Source organism: Cyprinodon variegatus, unplaced genomic scaffold (assembly GCF_000732505.1).
Source record: "Cyprinodon variegatus isolate N-32 unplaced genomic scaffold, C_variegatus-1.0 Scaffold162, whole genome shotgun sequence".
Lineage (NCBI taxonomy): Eukaryota > Metazoa > Chordata > Actinopteri > Cyprinodontiformes > Cyprinodontidae > Cyprinodon > Cyprinodon variegatus.
In genome coordinates, this window is record NW_015150615.1 from 837841 (window position 1) to 860881 (window position 23041).

At 41.8% G+C, this 23041-nt stretch overlaps 1 protein-coding gene across 3 annotated transcripts in view; it reads right to left on the reverse strand.

Moving 5' to 3' along the window:
* LOC107086799 (zinc finger protein 536-like) overlaps nucleotides 1-23041 on the reverse strand; it is a 291793-nt gene that overhangs the window by 161746 nt on the left and 107006 nt on the right. For all 3 annotated transcript variants that reach the window (XM_015377994.1, XM_015377995.1, XM_015377996.1), the window contains one exon: nucleotides 14346-14441. The gene's annotated coding sequence lies outside the window, so the exon portion shown is untranslated. The remainder of the gene's footprint in view (nucleotides 1-14345; nucleotides 14442-23041) is intronic.

Here is a 23041-nt window from a genome sequence, read left to right on the forward strand (position 1 = left end):
TTTTTTTTTATATATAGTGGAGAGGGCGGGTCTTTTAGAAAATCCTCCACAATACCTTTCATTTCTTCTTTTCTTGATTAAAGCAAAGTGGTGCTATTCTTAACTACAATTCACTGAACACTGCCTATAACACTACTGGCTGACTTGAGGGGAATCTTTGAGGTTTACTGGGGAATGGCTAACTTAAAGAAAAGCCAATAAATTGTGCATTTGCACCCCATTCGCCCTAAACCCAACCTAAATCCATTTCTAAAAAAAAAACAAAAAAAAACAGGCAGGCCGATGAGCCCTAAGCTGTTAGCCAATTAAGCTTTTAGCCTAAAGGCAAAAACAGGGCTAAGGGCAATATGAGACATAGCAGACATTATCACGCTATTTACCCAACCGGTTTCAATTGGGGTTTGTATGTCTAAGAAGAAGTGACTCAAGAGAGAAGGCTGGTAGACATAGATACAGATAAGAAAGAAGATAGCAGGAGTCCCAGGAATTGTGCTATAAAAACTAAGAAGCTTAAACTGTAATCCAGAACACTAATACACTTTTTTATCAAGTTAGCGCCATATTAGTTATTTATTAGTCTATTGTTACACTATATACGACTTTATGAAGCCTAATGTGAGAACAAGAGCCAGTGAAGGGGTCACCGAGAGATTGAGTATCAGCTTACAATTGCCCTCTTACATCAGCATAAGTAACTGAATCCAAAGGGCTAACTGGCTTACAGGAGACCCAATCCCTCTGACGGGCTTTCATCTACCTCTGGGCCTGACTATGTCTCTTTCCCATCCAACCCAGATGCTCTATGGGTGTGTCTAATATGGACTTGCTGAAATGTCAAAGCATTATATATCCTTTTACGCATAGAGTGGCCCCTGAGGGTTTAATTGACTATGCTGTAAAGTAAGTTCGAGAGCCACGAGAGAGTGTGATAAAGATGAATATGTTTCATTAGAGGGCAAACAGAGCCTGATGGCTGGGCTCGGCTTTGAGAGCAGAGGAAGAGTTGAGCAGGGATGAAAAGCACATTTTGTGAATGTGGAAACCCAAATAAAACTGACAGGTTGGTTGTCCGCTCGCTGGGTTATTACCTTCGATGGGTTTGGTACGCTCCTGACTCAAATTTACACGTGTACCTCTCCGGTTCCCCCTTTTCTTCTCTCTCGGTTAGTCTTCTGTCTTTCTCTGAACCAAAGGAAAGGAAATAGGTTGTACACACCTGCCTGGTGTCTTCAAAAACCCATCAAAAAGGAAAAAAAAAAACAGAAGAGGGAAGGGAAGGGGCCCCGCTACCATCCCGCGGCCTCCGTTTACCAATTATACTGAGTGCCTGCTGACAGCAGGGTTGTCACAGCGGCTGCTAAGCCACCCAACTTCCCTCATCTCCTCCCCTTCAACATCCCATCAGCCTCCATCTAGGGCCCTCAGAGTTTACCGCATGTGAGGAAAGAGAAAGCTCATCACATCTCCAGGCAAACAGATGAGACAAAAGAAAAGGTGGATGAGCAGGGAGAGGGTTCGCCGTTTGGCCTCAAGACTCCGGCTTTGATTCAGGAAAGAAAAGGAGAAATTGCTTCTCCTTTGCAACTATGGTTCAAGTCAAGTTTTGAAGCCAAAAATGTGACATGATGCAAACTTGGACATTTTGGTAGATAAGGAACCCTTAGCTACGTCGATATACAGCCGTCTCCTTCTAAAACAGCAGGAAGGTGTAAAGAACTCCCCCATTTCCCTCCCAACACCCCCCTCACCACCGTTTGTCTCTGTCTCGCCATCTCAGAAACTCAGCCAGCCAACGAACACGACAGAGACAAAACATAACCATAATAGCTCATTAAAAAGAATGGAGACGACTTAGCTAAACAAAGCAGCCTTCACAGGGCTGTCACCAAAACTCCTCTGGTGGTAACGTCCAAACCCGAGCTGGTGACAGGGAGGCGAAAAAATGTCTTCCTCCCGCTGATAGTTGGAGCGTTTTGATGTGTCTCTATTTGTTCTGCTACAAACCCAAAGTGTCTTTGAAGACTGCCAGAGCACTGAGAGACGGAGAGACTAACGAGTGTTTTCCCTCTCTATCCAATCAACCTGAAGGTGGGATGCAGGTGGGGTGTTTAACTTAATGCTGTCCTTCTCTACAAGGCATCATGGAAACATCTGGAAAAGCTTCTCACTATTTCATTCATAGAAATTGTCTAAGAGCAAACCCGCAACAAATGGAACGACTAAATAGCCTCAAGATTAAAAAATCTTACAAAAAAATTGTTTTTGTTCAGAAAATTCAACGAATAATGACTTCATTTCCCAAGAATTTTTTTCACCCTTTTAGACTTTTCTAACGAGAGTAAATGAGCTACAGAGGAAAGACTTTTATTTAAAGGGCTAGTTGTGCTCAGTAGATAACGGGCTAGCCTATTTTAGCTCAGTCAGATAGCCATATTACGCTACACAACTTTTATATTCATTCAACAACAACCGTTATTTCTCTACCTCTACAAATAGAATAACAGTTTTGTCCTCTCCTTCCCTCAGATCTTAATAAAAAGAAGCTGCTGAGACTTTGTCTCACCTTGTTAAATAGCAGAACTCAGTCTTAGAAGACAGTACTTTCATTCAAGACTGACAATAATTGTTTTTTTACTTTTGGCTACTTTAAATCGTCAATGAAATGTAAAATAGTAGCAAATGTAGTTTATAATATGTTGAGACTCCAAAAGAGATTTGATTTTTAAGAAACGGGTGCAACACAGTTTGTCCGAGTGGAGTTGCCATATGCTGACGTCATAAGAAAGGGCGGTGCCCCGACCAGATCTATTCTGTCAGATCAGCATACTGTACCTCTTCAGACCAGCATACCCATAGTTAATACGAATGCGCAAGATGTCAGCTTTGCATTTATCGCTTTAGTTTTGTACAAAAAATACAATTTAAACTACCTAAACAGGTGTGTATCCCTTTAGCCAAGTACAGAAAAAAGAAAACAAAAAACTATTTATGGTCAGATCGCCATATGCTTCAAAAAACACCAAAAAAGTAAGCAATTAAATCTCTTTTTCTGTTCATGACTAAAGGGATTCACTCTCGTTGAGGTAGTTTAAAGAGCGATAAGGGATAAACTAAAGGGATAAATGGGTATTGACTGTGGGTATGCTGGTCTGACCGGGTATGCTCCTCTGACAGAGCTCCGTTTGGATAAAACAACAACATACCTCTGTGGTTTCACCTGTTCCTGTCTCCATGTTGATAGAGCCTCGGACAACAAAGAGTTAAGCAACTTCTACAAGCACTTCCAAAATTTAAAAAGTAAAAAAATAGCTGGGGTAGTGGCCCCTTCACACACACAGTGAGGCTAATCCCACCAGTTGGTGCTGAGTCAGCATCTCCCACAGTGACACCACAATCACAACTGCTTAGTAATTCCCAAGTAATTAAGAAAAGCCCACACCAGGCCTAACTGTGATGTTTCTCTCCTTTTCTTTCTGTATACGACTGACTGCTTCTGATACTCTAGTGGTTAGATCAGGGTTGGACTGCTGCAGTCCTCCAGGTATCCCTGAACTTTTCAACTCCAAATGGCTCAATTACCTCCAAATTTAGTCGTCAATTTCTCCAGAGTCATTTTTGTCATCTAATTATGAGATTTGGGTGTTTAGAGCACCTCTAAGGTTGCATGATAGCGACCCTCAGGGACTGGAATTGTTCACACCAAATAGTTGGTATCGCCACCGGCTTTAAAAAAAAAATGTATCAGTCAGTAGCAACAAATGTGACAAATTCCTTTAAAATTACAGTAAAGTTACAAAAAAGGTCAGTCGGCTAAATCTGCTAAGGTATACTTTTGGTTCTCTGTGGATTTTTAAATTTTTTTTTTGCTGCAAACAGGCAAAAAAGCCCTCAATATGTTCTTAGTTGGAAAACTACATTTGACTTGCACTAAATAAACCTACAAAGCAAAACAACATTGTTAAAGAGCTTTATTGGTTAACTTTCAGACGATTGTTTCTAAATCAAACTCTCCCAAAACACTGAATCTTCTGAACAACTTTGTTTAAATAAAACAAACAAGTCGCAAACCCACGCCCTGGATTTGAACCACCACCTCGTACGACGTCTTAATCCGTCATTGCCAACTAGAGGTCAGCTCCACTACATAAGAAAACATAACATAATTGTCTTTTGGTTGACGAGAACTAAAAATAGACAGACAATAGCTCTGAGATGAGCAGAGGCAAAAAGAGAGGGAGAGAAAGGGAAAATGTTTTGTCCTTCAGCTGTGTTTGCTCTCCACTTTCCCATCCCATGCCAGTGACTGCAGAATAAACGGATATGTGAATTAAACCCCATTGTTTTAAAGAGATCTGCAGCTAAATTTGGGTTTTTGGTTAAAGAATTTGCCAGTTTATGTTTTTTTGCGTGTTGCATTGTCCCCCTCTGCGCCGTCTCTTTAGATGTACACATTTTATACTCGCTGTGGACGCGCAAGGGAAAGAAATACCCGTAGACATGCACATAGCTCAGCCATGCGAGTGCATGCAATTAGAAAAGACACAAAAATAATTATTCTGCAGTGCAGTCAGACGACATATCCTGAGTCGATGATGCACGGATCACGTGTTTAATAAAAAAGGTTAATCAGTTGTTAATCAGTGGATTAATAACGTGTTATTTTCTTTACAAAACCATTAATATTGTGCCATAAATATTTAACATTGATAGGTTGTCTTCTTTTTTCTTTGGTGGCAGAGGCAGCGTGGGGATGGGATCGGGGGGGGGGTGATGTGTGCTTGGTGATGCAGGGCAGACTGAGCAATATCCAGACATTAATGTGCATTAATCATGCTTTGGTGAAGAGAAATAAATTCATTCATGTTTATTAATACAACCTTGGAGAAAACAATACTCTTTACATTATTCACCGAGTTATTAATAAAGCATTTATGAACAGGAGGTCCACAAAGCAGCCACTGCAGGGAGAAGGAAAGAAGGGGGAAAGAAGAAGAGCAGAGGAGGGAGGTCAGTCGCAAAGCCGGAAGCAAAAGTTGTGCGAGGAGACAGAGGAAGATGTTAAAGCAGGGATGGGGTGTATGTAGGGGGGTGGGGGGGTCGTAACTGGAAAGCTGGGGGTTAAACAGGATTTTCTGCCCTCTCTCTGTCTCTCTCTCTTTTTTTCCTCCTTGACAAATTACCCTGCCCGTTTGTTAATCAAAGCAAAACAAATATTGCTTTTCATTCGCTCCATTTGTTTGAATGAACATACAGACGTTCCCAAAATACTCATTCCAAGCTCAAATGTAATTAAATTGTGCCTTTAGTGAAAACATGCAGCGGTACTCCAATTAGTTGTGTTTTTTTGTTGTCGGGTGAAGACGAGAACGGCGGTGGGTGCGCTCCCGGGCACCTCGGCGTCCCGATACTTTTCCGGTTCTGTCACAAACAGAACAGAGGTGTTGTCAAATCGATGCTCCGCACAACAGGATGGAGGACTTTTGATATTCTTTAGCACCGTTCTGTAGTTCGGCAACTACACACACACACATTCCTCCTTTGTCTTAAGCTCCAAATTATATTTTTATTGAAGGACTTTATGGATCGCACAGCAAAATGTCATCCGTCAAGATGTCGATGAATCCATCCTTTCATTTAATGATCAGCCTGCCTGATATGCATTTCACATGCCTCCATATCTGGTTAATGGGAATCAATGAAAAGCAAATAATGCTGGAACCCTGTGATGGATGAAAAGTGGTCATTTTTTGATACCTACCACCATCTTTAAAGCTTGGGCTGTATTTTCACACCTGGATAAAGTCAATAGGAGCTCAACATCCCCTTCATTTCTTACTCATAATGTGAAAACGAAGGGAAAAAAAGTCTGGGAATGAGGGACTAACAGGGCTTAAACAGGACAAAAATGAAAAGGCAGGAAGAGAGGCAAATAATCAAATATGCGGAAAAAGAGATGGAGAGATGAAGACCTTAAGAAAAAAAGCAGATCAATTGAAACAGCCAATAGGGAAGGGAGCAAAGGGAAAAATGGCTGCCGGACGACGCTCTGGCTAGATTGTGATTTCATCATGTGATTCGGGGGGTGGGGTGTCTGTGGCAGCTCTAAAACACAACTTTTTACGAAGTGAAAATCAAATATTAAAAATGACAGGCCTTATAAGTGCGCTGAGTGAGCTCAGGTCACGGAGGGAGGGAGGCGAGGGCGGCTTGTCAGCTACTATCTGTCAGGGCGAATTAGAAACAATCAGGGCCGAGTGAAAGGGAAGGTGATTGTTATTAAGCGGCGGGGCCCTGTGAGCGGGCTCCCCAGATGTGGCCGTGCATATGAAAGAACAGGAAGCCAGCAGTTTAATTCAGGAAACTTGCCAAGGAGGGAGAGCAATGCCACGACTGGGGGAGGCGAGGGGGGAGAAAGAACAGAAAGGAGGGGAGGGGTTCTTGTTGCTAATATGCTGGAGGTTAGTTTGATAGAGCCCATTGTGGACATTTGTGGTGAGTTTTTGTCCTCTGGTGCTTTTTTAGTTTTGCTCGGGAACACGTTCTGAAGGCAGATGAAGAGAGAAACACCAAGTTAAAAGTATAGAGGTGTGCTTTGGCTATGGGACACAAACTGATGGGGCATTCTCGCTGCTGGTCTGGCTCCGGTATCGGGATCCATTAATGTGAGAAAATCAACACCTTGGTTTGGCACAATTTGTTCTCATTTATTCCTCTTCTTCATCTACTAAAATATGGTACTCTTAGGTTCAATCATCTATTCCTGCTCTTGTTACGCTATAAACCATCCTAGACCAACAGATGTAAAGGTGCCCACATGCCTGGGCAGACTTAAGATGGACTTCGCACAGACAGGTGCATGCAAGGCAATATTTTTACAACTGCATATGCATCATCTCACTAGACTGTTTAGCAGGAAGGTACTTCTTGCAAAGAATAAGCTCCTTGAGATGATGTGTTGTGAATTAGGGGAGTGGCGGCTTTATCTGGGAGTGGCGGCCTAGTAGTTAGGGCATAGAGCTTGGAATTCTGAGGTTCTGACTTCGAGCCCCACTCCCACAGACTGCCACTCTAAGGTCTCTGAGAAAGACCTTTAACCACACACTGCTTCCCGGGCACCCCACGATAAAAGCCCACTGCTCCCCAAGGGGATGGCTATGCTGCTCTCTACACCGCTCTACGCCACTCTCTATGCTCTCTACGCCCTGATGTATACGCTGTCCTCTACGCCACCCTCTGTCAATCTATGCCGCTATCAATGCTGCCCTCTATGCTGGTCTCTACACCACCCTCTGCATCGCTTTACACCACTCTCAACACTGTTCCACGCCGCTCTGTACATTGCTCTTTGACGCTCTCAACACCACTTTAAGCCTCTCACTATGCTGCCATCTACGTTGTCCTCTACGGCACCCTCTACGCTGCCCTCTACGGCACCCTCTTTGTCAATCTACGCCGCTCTCAACACCGCTCTACGCTGCTATCTACGCTGCCCTCTAAGCTGCTCTCTATGCTACCCACTATGTCACTCTACACCACTCTCTACACCACCCTCTTTACATTGCTCTACGGCGCTCTGTACATCATTCTACGCCATTCTCTATGTCGCTCTACGGCGCTCTGTACATCGCCCTACGCCATTCTCTATGTCACTCTACGGCGCTCTGTACATCACTCTACGCCGCTCTCTACTCCACCATCTATATCGCTCTCTACGCTACTCTCTATGCCACTCTCTACGCCACCCTCTACGTCGCTCTACACCGCTCTTGACACCGCTCTATGCTGCTCTCTACGCCACCCTCTACATCGCTCTACACCTCTCTCGACACCGCTCTATGCTGGTCTGTACGCCGCCCTCTACGCCACTCTCTACCTCCAGTCAGGGACTCACCTGCAGGCTGTCACTAAGCATTTCAGCTTGTTAGACTTTTTACCTATTGTATCAGAGATAGCTAACTGCTAATATTGCAAATGCTACAGCACATGAATAGGTCAAATTCTCGTACAAACCCTCACGAAAAATCAGAGTATAAAAAGGGATCAGAATGAGCTCTGTGAATGAATTTCAGAGGGATTGTGTAAATAAAGTACCAGATTATAACATGAACTGAAAGCCTTAAGATGTTTCTTTGCTAAGACTAGAGGTAAGTCATTCTCTTGCAGCTGAAATTTATATCGAGGATAAGTAATGAACAAAAAAGGCTGCTTAGAGACCCTAAAATAACTCTGGCAAATTGTTCAGGGTAAGAAAAAGTAGTACCTCTGCAACCGGCCCTAATTTACCCCCACAGGGTGAAGAGCATCACCAGAAATCTGCTGTAGTTCCTGAGAAGGTTCCTGGAGCTGCGAACTGCCTCATAAATTAGCTGCTTTGTGTTTGCTTTGGTCCTAACGGCTTTATGTTAGATCTGATTTATCCCGCAATGCCCCAACTCCCTCGAAAACCAGAAGGGGAATGTGGGGGGGGTGCTCTATGATGAGTGGTGAGTGGAACGGGAGCCGGTTGATGTGTACAATATGTTGGTCAAGGCTGGGAGGTGGAATCTGAATGACAGGGAGTGACATCTGCCAAGAGGCTTTAGCCTCAAAGGCAGACAGGCTGCTGTGACACTTTGAAAACCACACCGCCACAGAAACTGGCAGCAACTCGCAGGAGGAGGGGAAAAAAAAGAAAAAAAACCTTTGCTTGATGTTTCAAATTGACTTTTATTTTTAATCCAGCAAGCCTTATTGTTAGTAGTTTTATTCGATTGTACTTGAAGCTGAAGACGGCCCAGCTTACAGACGCAAAGTCAAGTGGATCCATTGTACTAAAATAGTTTCACTTAACACTAGTTATGTGAAATCAATGGAGCACATGATGGGAGGAAAAGAGCAGAAATGAATGAGGCTGTTAAGATAGCTGCTTTCATTTAGTGCTTCTGTCTTGAAGCATGAAGGGCTTTGATTTCTGTTTACTTTGTAGTCAGAGATATCGCAAGAAATTATCCCAACCCTTAAGAAGCGCTGATCATCCAGTGGGTTGAAATACAGTAGACTTGCTTGGTCTCCCTCTCTTGTCGCCTCCTGTCGTCTTTATTGTGGGGATCAGTCGGTTGCTCGCCATCTCTGGTTTCTACCTCCTGGGTTGCTTTTTTTTCTTTTCTCCCAGTTGCCACTGGTGATGTAGTGGAGGTTATGGTGTTAAACAGAGAGCTGCTAAACGTTCCCCAGGGTAATAACAGTCAGCCTATAGCGGCGCACTGGTTAAGGACATCTCTGCTGCATGTGAGCAAGGAGGGGAGATATGTGCAAAAGCAAAGCAAGGGTCTGAAAAGGGATGAGGACAAACTGCTGGGATGGGTGGAAGATGACTTGAGGCCAAAACGCCAAATATGGGGCGAATACAGTGTGATCGCGATGCGCTGTCCCAGCTGCAGCTCCGACACTCAAGAGGAAATTGGTTCAGTTGGGTTCACCCTTTTTCCGGGAGTTTTTAAGGCAAAACTTCTTTAATATGCAACCAACAGTCCCTCTGTTTCCTCATATTTTTCATATGTTTTCCGGGTGGTCCCCCTAACTGTCAATCATTCTGGTGATATGTTCACCAGTCATCCTACGTGCTTATTCCGTTAGCTATCTTTTTCTGTGCATGCACACTTTCAGGCATCTGTGGTGAGCTACGGTTTCAGAAAATGACAGAGGGTCGTAAGAGAAAAAGTGTCTATATAGTGTATGAGAAGAAAAGAAAGGCCTCAGAAGAGGCAGATATATCCCACAATGCTTTGCGCAGAGCTCTCCTCGTAAAGTATTATTCGATTTGCTGTCACAGCTGCCCTCTGTCGCCATAGGCTGTCGCTACCCGACAGTGGCGACTAATAACAAAAATGGTGCAGGCACCACGCAGTGGAGGAGGCAGTGATCATCTGTCCAAACAGTCAGTTTGCTGTAAAGTCCACTATATAGTCCCCGCTGTATGTGGACACAGTAAGCTTGCATGAGCAATGAGAACTGCATTTTTTAAACAGGGAGTGCACAAGGAGAAATGGGCTTGTGCACGCTCTTGCACGCGCATTTGTTTCCAAAGTGGAGGCCAGGAGAGAAGTTAAGGCCAGAGCATGCCATACATGATTTATCGTCTGATCCAACAGAAAATCAGATCGTATGTAGTTGTTGCGCTTAAAGTGACCCGCCTTTCACTTCCTCTAGCTTAACCCGCCTTGAGGATACCAATTTCTGTAGCAACGCTATCACAATTTCATAGAACAGCTGACAGGCAGACCACACCGACCTCTGGAAACTTAAATCAATTCATTCAGGTAAGATAGTTCATTGAATCATAATAATGCAAACATTTCTCATATCAATACAGTAGCAGCCATTCAAAATGGCCTTTCCAGTCAAATACCAGCCAAATGGCAGCCAACTTCCAGCCACTGGAGTGACCCCCTCTTGCATATTTCTTTACTCGGACTCCAACCTTTCACTGAAATACAGGGTCTGACCAGGAGATGACGCTTCTCTTTAGATCTTAATGTCCATGTGTCCAAGAATATTATAAAAAAAGATTGATGTTTAAAAAAGGAATCTTAGGGGACCAGCCAAGGGCCAGTCAGTTAAAGTGGGGAAATTTTGAATGGCTACTACTGTAGGTGCATCTTAGATAGCAGAGAAATGGAAAACTTAGCTCTGTAAGGTAGTTCCAAAATGTTTTCTGACTCTTATTGGTAGCAAAGTCCTGCAATGTTTCCATTTACAGTCACCAAGCTTTAAAAAGAGAGAAAAAAGTGCTAATTAGGAAACTGGATGGTGTGGTAGAGAAGGTAAAAATGTCCATAATCGGATGAGCCAATGTGCCTCCAGTCTGTCATTTTATTTTTACATTGTTTGCCTAAAATGTGCATCACTGGCTGGTTAAAGCATTAAAAAGCCATTTTCTGGCTCCCACTGCATCCATATCTATACTTTCTTTCAATAACCTGTTGCCGGCGGATCCTCAGGCAGCACTTCAGCTCCATCTGATAGTCTAATGAAAATGGCACCAAATGAAAATTATTCTTGCAAACTGATACGGATTGTGCCTGTTTATCTTGGTTACAGTTGGCGCAGGATTCAAAGAAATGTAATTAAGTAAAAAGGTCTCTGTCATGTCCGCATCATGTCTGCTAAAGACCATAGAGATTAAAAGAAGTTTTCTTTTTTGGTGACGCGTGCTGCGTTCCCCTAACCTGACAACAGCCAGATGCATGTCTCGCTCCGCCCAGAGCGAGACATGCATCTGGCTGTTGTCAGGTTAGCGTTCCCCATGTTGCTCTGTTAAAACCCAACTCCAGCGAACCAGTTGAAGTAGGCATAAAAACAATACTAATTTAAAATCTATTTTTTAATATTGGACATTTGGTTATTTATTTTTGGCATTTTACATTGAAATGTTGGGTATTTCAGAATATTCAGTTAATTTACCATTATTGTTTAATGTCTTAAAGAGAACATGATGATAACATGTAGGTGGTATGGCTTGGATCCGTTTCATCTATATTGCAATATCGTGTTGGTTCAACACCTTTGTTTCGTGTTCTTGAGTGAACACGAAAGCATGAAACAAAGGAAGATGAAATTGTTGGGTAGATACAGTAATAGCCATTCAAAATATCCCCACTTGTCTTGATGGGTCATTGGCTGCTCCCCTAAGTTTCCTTTTTCTTTGTACTAAAATATTCTTTCTCTCATGATTTGTGGACATTAAGATCTAGAGAGAAGCGTCACCTCCTGGTCAGACCCAGGTAAGTCGCACCCCAACCCTCTTTTTCACAAATGAGGAGAAGATGGAGCGGGAGATTGATAGGCGGATTAGTGCAACGTCTGCTGTGAAGCGTGCACTGTACCGGTCTGTTGTGGTGAAGAGAGAGTTGAGCCAAAAAGCAAAGCTCTCGATTTACCGATCGATCTACGTTCCTACCCTCATCTATGGTCATGAGCATTGGGTCATGACCGAAAGAATACAAGCAGCTGAAAGGAGTTGTCTGGGCTCTCCCTCAGAGATAGGGTGAGGAGCTCAGTCATCCGGGGAGGACTCAGAGTAGAGCCGCTGCTCCTCCACATCGAGAGGAGCCAGTTGAGGTGGCTCAGGCATCTGATTAGGATGCCTCCTGGACGTCTCCCTGGTGAGGTGTTCCAGGCACGTCCCACCGGGAGGACGCCCAGGGGGAGACCCAGGACACACTGGAGGGACTATGGAGGAGCTGGCCCAAGAGGCTGAGGAGAGGGACGTCTGGACCTCCCTACTGAAGCTGCTACTCCTGCAACCCGACCCCAGATAAGTGAAAGATGGATGGATGGATGGATGGATGGATTTCGAGGGGAACTGGTGCAACTTTGAATGCGAATGAGCAAACATCCTCCTGAGCGGAAGTGGGAATTGCGCAGCGCTCCGCTCCGTTCACACACTCTGCTCAAGATCAAATTAGAGAGATCTGACATTGAAGTGAACTGCTGGTGTGTTCGGCTCGCCGTGTGGCTGTACACCACAGGACCCGCCCTTTTTATGTCGGATTTTTAACCACTAGCTGTGGGGACTCTTAGATCAAGAAAACATTTTCCCGTAAGAACCAGCCTTTAATCTCTGGGCTCTTTGTTGCCCTCCTGGTGTCTCAGAGGAGAAGCAGGTAAGACAAACGTGTCCATGAGAAGGTACCAGAAAAGCTCCTGTCAAAGTGAAATCTGTTTCACAATCACTGGCAGCCTTTTGTCTACTTTAATAAAAGGTTTCATTATGAGAAGCTTCATTTATTTCTGTTTTTTAGTCAGAGAGGAAGTAGTTTGGAGTTGCTCTGGTGATGGAGTCAACACCCAGCCTTCTCACCAGGCTGGCTGACAACACTGTGTTAAGAACATTAAAGAAATCTTCAGCAGTTAAAATTATTAAATAATTATTGTGACAGGATTTTGGGTGTCTAAATTATGCTAGACAAGATATAAAAGATTAATAAGCACAGTTGGAAGGCTGGGACCGGTTAATTGTTAGCTGGTAACGACGCTGAAGTTGGCATCTTCTACTGAGCTTCTAATTGGCACTAAACTAAAAGGCAAATTTACATTTATATAGAAAACCCAAAGTAAAGTAGGATGTATTATTAGCTATTTGGTCCTTCTACCTCGACATGGTTGTCCTTTTTTATTATTTTGAAAAGCATATCTGTGTTAACTTCGACAAACATGGGCTATAGGAGGAAATGATGGATATCAGAGAGCGGCGTTGGGCGCACCACGTCCTGAACCCTCACCCAAACCTGACCTCAATGCTAAACCAAACCAAAAACCAGGAAAAATGTTCTCGCTCTGGCACAAACCATCCTCAGTTCGATGCTGAAATTGAAAAGAATCACTCTGATGGCGAAGCAGCGGCGCTCACATTGATCACTGTAGCGGGAGGCAAAGTGAACCAGAGTGACCATAAAACCAAAATGGCCTTCGCTTAGTCTTCCCTCCACCCTTTTCTCCTTCTTCTCCCTTTTTTTTATTTTTTTTATTTTTTTAGATTTTATTATTTTTTTTCTCAGCTATGAATAAATTTAGTTCGTCCCGGACATGAAAATGTCAAATACCTAAAATACACCTAAGCTAAATAGCATATTAATTTTTAATGCCCGCTCATCCTATGCTGCTATTCTCATATCAGGCCTGTCTGCCAACAGCTGTTGCTGGCTTTGTAGCTGGGAATTTATCATCCATCCGGCTAAAGGAGGGGAGAGAGGGAGAGAATACAAAAAGAGACAGGAGACATTGTTCAGGAGTGAGGGACAGATCCGCGTCGTCGTTTTGGATCTCTAACACTGCGTTTCTATCTGTCCTCTGATGTACGAGTGTGATTCAATCACACTAATGCTAAACATAAATTGTTTCAGATTCCTTTTTTTTAAGTCGCCGTGCGACAAAAAAGGATAAAAATAAAAGACGGGAGCGATGACATTGACCTGAGAGGTAGTGACATTGGAGAAGGGGGGCAGCGGCGGAGGGAGGCAAGTGGCACAGAAGCGACGTGCCAGTGTGGGCGCTGAATGCCACCCATGTGCGTTTTTAGGTGGCATGTGGTGGATGATTATCATAGATTATCACAATCCAGATTGTTACAAGTTCTGTCTGCGCACATAACAGCAGTGTACTGTAGCTGTGTGACTGCCTGCGTGTGTGTTTTGGTTTAAGACGGTGCCTTTGGGGATAAAACTAAATGGTGGGTGAATGACGAACAGTTGGAATGTGTGAACGTGTGCGTGCATTCTGCTGTGTGTGTACACGTCCTGTTCTTTTATACTTACAGTGTGAGAAACAAATAAAAGTACATATTAAAAAAAAGCATTCAAACTGACCTTAATGCAGCACCTGCATACTGGGGCACAACTTGTGGGGATGAAGAGGCCTGTGGCTGCTACTCTTCACTGACTGGTGCTTACTGGAGCGGCCACCTAGAGGGAGACACAGAGGAGGAGGAGAAAAGAGGTGATAATGAAATATAGAGAGGGGAGGAGGAGGAGGATGGACGAGAGATGAAGCATTAGGAAGAAGGCAGGTTGAAGGGAAGACAAGGAGGGGGGGGAGATCAATGTCAAGATGGAAATCTAACAAATTCAGTAAGCGCTGCTGCAGAGGTCAAGGGAAACGTGGCTGAAAAAGGTTAAAGATGAAATCAAAGCCGGTCGCGCCGCGGTGCCTGGAGGCACGGCTGAAATCTATCCCTCCGAGGGCAAGGCCACCGCTGACGCGAGGCAGACAAGAAGCTAAATACTGCACGCCACTCGGGGATCTTTCATTTTCCACCGATCAATAAGGGCTTATATTTATCAGGGCCCCTCCGAGCGGTTGCCGCGTCTGACAACCTCCACTTCATTTCTGCACTCCTCCTCTGCCCTCCCAGCTCCTCCTCCTCTCTCCCTTCTCCTCGACCGTGAAAAAGGGGCAGGGACCCCGGATTGCCATTAACCACCCCCCCCCCCCCCTTCCTTCGTGTCACTAGTCTACTCTAATACACACACATAAACGAGCCACCCAAATGCCCCGGAGATACAATTGAGCTAAAGGTCCTCCTCCGCCCTCTTTGAAGACACGGTGTCTTTTGTTCCTTAAGCAGGTCATGTCACCGAGTCACACATCCATTCCTCAGTCACATATACATGCAGAGAAGGAAAAAAAAAACCTGCATATTTTCAGGAAATTGAAATGAAATGAGTAAAACATCAAAACATGTTTTATTCTTATAAATCTGAGGAGCATCAGAAGAAACAGAAGATTAGGTTTTCGGGGGCCTTGATTTAAAATAACTGGCTGTCTAATCATCTGCACAACAATATTTGCTGTGAGGCATTCTAAATAGATTATCGCTAGTCCATCTGTGTCATCATTGATTTATAAGGCATTAGGGCTGCTTGGGGAAGAGATTGGGCCTTGCCTTTCTGCTGTTAAAGAGGCTTCTTGTAGAAATCAGGGGCATGGCAGAGGAACAACTGTGGCAGCCATCTAACCTCCCCTTTAATCGTTAAGCTAGAGGAAGTGAAAATAGGACGCCACTCTCTCTCTCTCTCCTTTTTTTTTATTTAGTTTTTTTTCTAAATAGAGAAATATGAATCCAAATTTTCAGCTTTGCTTTTTGTTTGGCGATACAAATAGATTGGGAGGAGGGTAGGAAGTACGGAAAATAAAGAGAGAAACAAATAACAGCGGAGCATGCGCGTACACACACGCTGAGAAAGGAAAAAAAAACAAAAAAACAAGGGGCATCATTAACATATGAATGCTATATGCAAATGTTAGAGAGAGAGCAGATGTTGTTGCATTTAATTGACCTATATGTGAATTGCATCCAAACCTTTCAGTGTGTTTTCTGGGCCCGCTGAGTGCAGTTTTTGACTGCCTTCTTAGAGTCACTCTACATGCATGCAGGGCGCGCAGTGATTTTCATCCCAGTTCAAACATACGGAGGGTACAGAGATGACTGAGCATGGGGATGGAAAATAAATAAAACTGGAAGAAATTTGGAATAAGAAAAAAAAAAAAAGACATCCTGATGCTTGTTTGGAAGTCGGTTTCTTAGATATTCCCAAAAAGTAAAAGAAAAAAACAATCCACTGGATTTTGCTTCCAAGTTTGGAGACGTTTTGCTTCCCATCCAGGAAGCTTTTTCAATTCAAAATGTCAGAAATAGCCCAACAAACTCTTATTTTGGCTTAGAATTTTGGTTGTATGTGTATGCCCAATCTTGTTGTGTTGTGTTTACTTTTGCCTAGATGATATGTAGCTGTGGTTGTCTTGTCTCCTGTGGTTTTATGTTAATGTAACTTTTTAAGCCGCCTTCTTGGCCAGGACTCCCTGGAAGAAGAGTTACTTTAACTCAATGGGACTTTCCTGGTTAAATAAAGGTTAAATAAAATAAAATAAAAAGAAAACATGTAAATTGAACCGTACGAACGGGTCCACCCCTTAGTAATGGGGGTCGTTTGGCTTCTTTGTTAGCCTGCGATGTTTCTTAGATAGCGTAAGTAAAAATGTTCAGATCTTTTCCTGTTTTTTATACAACATTTTCACTAATATAATGGACATGAAGAAGCTTGTGATCTTATGGGCCTTATAGACAGAACAGCTTATTCACACTGCTCTGTGCTAACTCTTTTAGAGCTGCAGCAGCTTGAAGGATAAACGGCTAGCACAAGGGTTGCCAACCGTCCCTTGAAAAACAGAATCGATCTGTATTTAGAAATAGAAGTACCTGTACCTTATTTAGTGGAGAAGGAACGCACTTTGTCCCATATTACTGTGAGAATAAAAAAATAGTCACTAAAAAGCTAATGGAAAATGAATAACAAGGGCACGTTAGATACAAAAATTATGGTAAACTTGTTCCCGTCCCTGTCCTACGCTGTGACCAATGAGGTGACAACATCTATGTAACGATACAGAATCCCCTCATCCTCATAATGATTTTTTTTTTTCTGTTTTACAACTGTAGCCTACAGTCATTACATTTAATATATTTAAATATGTTTACAAGTTTGGATAATCTTGCTGTTTGTATTAAAGTGAATCGCTGGATAATAATTTGTTTTCCATGTTCATGTCACTCACAAATATGTATCTAATTCAATGCCGATTTGAGTTAAATATTGAAAAAAATCATTTCACGTAAAAAGGGGGGCTAAAAGAAAATCGCCACGCCAGGAGGGGTAAAGATAATCGGGTCAGCTTTTTATTGAGGGAGTTGGCATCCCTAGCACTAGCCATGCTAGTTAGCAGTAAAGGAGCAGGAAAAATAACGAGACTATACGTGTAAATGCACCAAACCCCCAGGTCGGGGTCACAGACTAAACTGTTCTAGAAACAAATGACATTTTAAATAAAAAATTTAAAATGTCAGATGGGAAGCGAAACGTCTTTAAAGTTGGAAACAAAGTCCAGAGGATTGTTTTTTTGTTTTTTTTTTTACTTTTTTGGAATAATTTAAAAGGAGTAAATTAAGATAGACAACAGACAAGACAACAAGCCCAAATATGGGTCTTTCTTCCGTCTTTTTCTTTCTATTTTTAAGTAATAGAAGTTATGTGATGTCAAACAGGTTTTTTCTTTAAAAATGAATATGTGTTTTTATAGTCTGAGGATAAATTGAATCAGCCGAACAACAACCATCCTAACATTTCACCACTTCCCCCTCAGACACAGCTGGTAGGATGATGAGAGAAAGTTTGCATGTTTCACCATGAATATCTGCATTTTTACTCTGCTGTGTGAGGAATAAAAAAAAAAAACACAATTTATGGAGCTATGTGTGGAAAGCAGAAGGGTTGCTTGTTTGAAACTCTCCTCAGAGTCATGAGGTCCTAAAGAGGGCGGCATTTTGACAGGCTGCCAATCCATACCGAGTGGAAACAAGTACGCTGAAAATAACCTTTCTCTCTCAGGATTCAGGGATTGTTTGTTTTTTCAATATATTAACTTATTTTTTTCATTGAATTTAGAAAAGAGAGTTGTAAAAAAAAAACTTTCTTTTAATGTTTATAATTATTTTTTTTAATATGATACATTATTTTACTATCATATAGTTTGGTGGAATGTGGTTTTTAAACATTGGAAGAAATCGAAATCTAGAAAAAGTAGTTTTTCTTAAAATAAGTGCATTTGTTCTCGGATTGAGGAGGTAAAAAAAGACTTTTGCCAATTGAACAAGGCAATTTACATTTAAAATAAGAAAAAAAGAAAATTGCATTGTTATACTCTAAGTGTATGTTATCTAATTATCTTATTTTACGAGTAAAAATACTCATTCCACTGGCAAAAAACCTCATTTACCTACAAATTAAGGGTAAATACACTTAATTTAAGAAATTATAACTATTTCTAGATCGTTTTTCCAGTGAAAATGCTCTTAAATAAACTTGAGGTGGACTTTTCCAAAAGGAGAAAGCAAAACAAAACGAAGGAAGAGTGAAAGTCAGGCGTTTCACATTGGCATATTTGCATGAGTGAATCCTGAATAATTCCCTTTTCAATTCCCGTACTTCTGTTACTCTTTTAGCCCTCCCTCCGCACACACACAGGAATACCAGAGAATGTCATTAAATTGTATTAAATAGCCTTTTGTCCAGGGGGCAAGGACCACCAGATATATGATAATACATTAAGGCTCCATAGAAGGAGGCACTGATCCGAGACCATCTTAAGACCACGCCTGCTGTTTGTGGCCGTGTGCTCTGCATGTGTGTCACATGCTGCAGAATAAGATGCCAGTTTGGAAAGAAGAAGAAGAAGAAAAAAAAAAAAAACAAGATGGAGAAGAGAGGATTTAGGGAAGTTGGCACAGAGGAGCAGAGAAGGTGTTAAACATGGAGAGAGGGAACAGGAGGGAGAGAACAAGGTGGAGCGACTGCCCGCCTGCACATGTGGCTCTCTAACAACTGTGACACATACTAATAGAAACATACCTAATAAATTACAAGCTTTCAGGGTCTGGCAAGCTGACATTTTCTCTGTGCGCGGGACAATTTCATATCTGCGGCCGCAAAGTCGAGGGGCTGCCGGACCAAATTGCATCACACAGAGATGCCAGGAGGATTAGCATAAAAATTAACACTTAAATTTCAGCTTATTGTCAACCCCACTCCTGCACCGGCTGCCTCACAACAATCAATTCCTCTTAGGAATTTGATTAGATTCCATGACGCTTATTATCCCGGTCATGTTTGCCTGTCCCAACCCCCCCCCCCGCTTCACGACGTACGCACACACCACTGGCAAAGTCAGAGCTCTGCCTTTCACAACTGCCTGGACCTTTTGTTTAAATGGAATTAATTGGAAAATAAATCAAAAGGTGTGGCATTTCTTTTGACAGATAATGCCTCATCGCCTGTCTGCTTGTTTATCCGGCGGGTTCGTGTCTCCTCGGCATGCACACAGATTCCATCCCAACAGGTTTCTGCTGTTCTAAACTCTGCATGTTCTTTGATAAGATTTTGGTAAAGTAAAAGCAGGAGGCGCTTATTTCAAAGCAAGACAGTGAATCTTGCTATTGACTCTCTAAGAAGTTGCTGAAAGTCACTGAATGATGCCATCGACAGCTTATATTAATGTAGTAGAAGCTGATGCTGGAAGAGATATTATTTACACTTAAAGAGAAAGAAAATATTAAATAAACCACTAAAGATCTGTTTTGGAGGGTTGTAGGAAAAAATTGACTCGCTTGAATAACCCCTTACTCTACTGGACGATATTGGTACCGATCCAAAGCACCATTTTCGCGATATTCTATTAGACGATATTGGTACCGATCCAAAGCACCATTTTCGTGATATTCTATTAGACAATATTGGTACCGATCCAAAGCACCATTTTCGCGATATTCTATTAGACGATATTGCTACCGATCCAAAACACCATTTTCGCGATATTCTATTTGACGATATTGCTACCGATCCAAAGCACCATTTTCACATTATTCTATTAGACGATATTACTACCGATCCAAAGCACCATTTTCGCGATATTCTATTAGACAATATTGGTACCGATCCAAAGCACCATTTTTGCGATATTCTATTAGACGATATTGGTACTGATCCAAAGCACCATTTTCGCGATATTCTATTAGACGATATTGGTACCGATCCAAAGCACCATTTTCGTGATATTCTATTTGACGATATTGGTACCGAGCCAAAGCACCATTTTCGCGATATTCTATTAGACAATATTGGTACCGAGCCAAAGCACCATTTTAGTGATATTCTATTACATGATATTGGCACTGATTCAAAATATGGCTGAATGGATTTTACAACACATTTCTAGGCAAACATCCAATTCATTGTTTAACTCTTTAATAACTCTTAAAGTTGTAGGGAAATCATACTTAAATGCCAAATTATTCTGGCTTAAACATGTATATAAATGTACTCTTTATCAGACCATATTGTCCCAAAAGTTAGAACATATCTTTTTTTTTTAAATATGCTGTTTAAAAATCAGTTTTTTGTTTTTTTTCATTATCTTCTGCAGGCCAGTTAGCTATACGTCAGCCTGAACACCTAAATTTGCCCAATCATATATCAACGATCATCTGTCAATCAATTTTTTTCGGTCATAGCATCTTGATTAATATGTTGCAGCTAATATACTCAACGGTTGAAATAAGAAATATCTCCAAATACAAAATGGTGCTAATCCGGAGATTTACGGACACTAGATCCCAGAAATCTTTGGATATGCTCTGTATCTTGGAAAAAAAGTTTGTGTCTTCCCGGATTGCAATCCTTTATTTCCAGTGACTGTTTAATTTAGGTTCATATCTATTTTATATATTATTGAAACATTCCTACAGCAAATTAGTTTTTTCAAAATTATATTTCTCCTCATGTATTTATTCAGTTCAGTTTACTTCTATAGTGCCAATTCACAACACGTCATCTCAAGGATCTTTACAGAGACAATTCAATCAGATCATACTGTCAGATTGGTTAAAGCTGTAAATAAGGAAAACCAGCTGATTCTATGTTGTCTATATGTTTGCCCGTCTGTTTCTAGAACCATTTCAGCAATGCAAATCCGTCTAACTCGTACAACACTACTTGATAATAAACTATTTTCTGATTTTGATCCTGAAATGAACTTTCCTCCTTTATCTGGACTTGGTAGCATCAAAGTCGACCCAGAAAACAAACATTCAAATCTTGAGAAGGGTAAGAATGATTGAGTCTAACAATCTCTGACTGTTTCTAATAAAAGCAGAGATGGTAGATTTATTGCTGGTAACGTTTAGGAAAAGGAGTCACTAAATGAGTCTGGATGTTTCCTCAAACATATCAGTAAAGTTGCCAAGTTGGCAACGCCGTAGGTTATAAAAGACTAAGCCATGTTGGCTGACAGCACTTTGGTATACGGGATGACTCCAGAACTTTTAAGTTCTGTTTGTTCCTGGACTTTTGGTGTTTGGTAGAAAATTGACAGCCAAGAAACAAACAACCTGCAGAAGTTGTGAGAAAGTTAGTGACCATTTAGCCATTAGCACAGAAAACATTCAGCGTCTGCTGATGTCAGACCGGATAATCTACTGTGTTACTCTCTGTTTATGCTGGTGAAGATTCTCAGTCATCCAGGTCATAAAAAAAGTTATGACCTGGATAGTCATTCAAAAAAAAGTTAAAAAAGCAAAAAGAGTTAAAAAACAATCCACTGGACTTTTCTCTCCAAGTTTAAAGTTGTTTCACTTCCAATCCAGGAAGCTTTTTCAATTCAAAATGTCGAAAATAGTGGGCATGCAGGTGGAGCAATTGCTAGCACGCATGACCCATGTACGGACGCCTTAGTCCTTGACATGGCCGACCCGGGTTCAAATCCGACCTCTGGTCCTTTACTGCATATCTCTCCCCCTCACCATACCCCCTTTCCTGTTAGCCTGCTCTCAAAAAAAAACTAAAAAAACGAGCCACTAGTGATGTAAAAAAAAAAAAAGTGCAGGTGTCATTGCAGGATCCGTCCTGCACTTGCGACATTAAATATACATCCGGGTCGCCCTTTTATTTTGTTAAAAAGACTTAAATGATGTTTTCTAAAATCCCTAAAAATAGTAAGCGTACTAAACTATAATGTTTAGTACGCTTTAATAATGTATTTTCTGAGAAAATAAATACTTCAAAATCTGAAAATGCCCGATCTGTACTGGAATTTAGATCCAACGCTAGTTCCAGGTGCTAAGTTTTTCGCTTTGGATTTAAACATATATCTAGTCTTTTTGAGTTTTATGTTTTCCTCTCATGTTAACATTATGGTATATAGTGCGTAATCTAAATAAAGAAACAACTAAAATGCAGATAAATATGGTTTAATCCTATTTGGCCGGACTGCTCTGAGCATGTCCCATGATGACGTCAGAGAAGCAGTATAACGAATAAATGTAAAAAGCATCAAAATTGTCCCAGAAAAGTCATAAAACAGTTTTTAAAAATGCATTTTAGTAATCTTTACTGAGTTAAGGATAGAAATAAGTCATTTTAGTACCATAAGAACATGAATTATGGAAACCCAGATCTACATCTGTTTGTGCATGAGCAGAACTGATCGTGCTTCCTGGACGGATCAGGTAGTGACAGCAGGCTAACAAAGAACCCAACCACTTCCCAATCCTAAGGGGCGGACCCATTCGTCCGTTTCAATGGCATGTTTTCCAAGCCAAACCAAGGCTTTGTTTTCGGTCTATGCTATAAAGCTGAGGTCCGGATTAGCGGACCTGATTTAAAATATTTATAATTTATTGCATGTTGTCAGATGGCAGTGTCTAATTTCATGTGCGCTGCTTCTCCTGTTAATACGGTAAAGCCATTTGGAGCGTCTGTCACCAGGCTGCACATAATATAAATGATCCAATGAGCTGCTGTCAGTCTGGGTTGCTGCTCCTGCTATTTTTAGACACAGCAGGCAAACCTATGGCAAGCCGGGCGATGGAAAAGAAGGAGAAGATGATGAGAGAAAGTGTGGACTGCTGGAAGAACTGTGGTGAACTGGTGAAAGAAAAGTGAAATGGTGCTCAAAG